The 1060-nt window shown below is 40.9% G+C and overlaps 1 non-coding gene across 1 annotated transcript; it reads left to right on the plus strand.

Annotated features, from left to right (window-relative positions):
- The first annotated feature begins 666 nt into the window (after positions 1–666).
- On the plus strand, positions 667–793 carry LOC118880406. The gene has a single exon (XR_005016283.1). It is a non-coding gene; the product is annotated as a small nucleolar RNA SNORA40 (small nucleolar RNA).
- The last annotated feature ends 267 nt before the right edge of the window (positions 794–1060 follow it).

A 1060-nucleotide genomic window follows, 5' to 3' on the forward strand; every position in this document is an offset into this window, starting at 1 on the left:
GTGCTCCGCAACAAGAGAGGCCGCGATAGTGAGAGGCCCGCTCACCGCGATGAAGAGTGGCCCCCGCTCGCCGCAACTAGAGAAAGCCCTCGCGCAGAAACGAAGACCCAACACAGCCAAAAATAAATAAATAAATAAGCCTACACCTTAAAAAAAAAAAAAAAATGAAGGCAGGAGCTAGGCTTCTCATGTCTGCTCTTAGCCAAATGGACCATTGTACCGCACCCACGGAATAATGGAATAATGCAGCTCAGCAGGGTAGGGGTCCAGCCAGGGACTTCGAGCTGAAGCCCAGGCGAATATAAAGATTGTGCATCTGCCTGGTGCACATTTTCTGCTTGTATTCCCTGGGAACCTAAGGAGCCCATCAACAGCTAAACTAGTGTCTGAGTCAAGGATTGAGCATCTCAGATAACCTAGGAAACACAACATAAACACGGAATATTAGCCGGTCCTGATTTTTAACTGCTAGAATCCTGACTGGTTAAAAGTAAGAGTTTTAAAATCATGAAAAAGGGAAGTGCATCATTTGTATTTCCTGACATTATTCAGGTATTAGCATTCCTTTAAAAAAAGGCTGCAGTGGGTAAAAGAGCTTAGGATGGCTTCTCCCCTGGATGATCCATAAACAGGTCGCCAAATCTTCCATAAAAACGGGTCTATTATAGCACTTGTGTTTGTTTTTGTTTAATTTGTGGACAAAGACTTATAGACAGGTGCAAAAATAAATCCTCTTTTGCAACCCAGAACTCATTGTTCAGTATGAGTTTTGATACAGATAAGAAGGAACATGATACCTAAAAGAGAGTCAAGTGATGGGGGTGTATTGATAAACATAAAGATTGCTTCCAGGACTATAGGGCTGATAATTTCTCTCATATCTTAAGCTTTTAAATTATCAGCTGTATTGATTTAGTACTCTAATTTTAATGTTGACATGAAACAAAGATGGCTTCTTTTTTTAGGCTTTTATCTTGAACACAGTGTCTGGATAATTTAAAAAGGTATTGGCATATCCCAATGATCTGTACTGTTCTAGGGTGTGATGGCTTAGGAGTGA

This window comes from Balaenoptera musculus, chromosome 14 (assembly GCF_009873245.2).
Source record: "Balaenoptera musculus isolate JJ_BM4_2016_0621 chromosome 14, mBalMus1.pri.v3, whole genome shotgun sequence".
Classification (NCBI taxonomy): domain Eukaryota; kingdom Metazoa; phylum Chordata; class Mammalia; order Artiodactyla; family Balaenopteridae; genus Balaenoptera; species Balaenoptera musculus.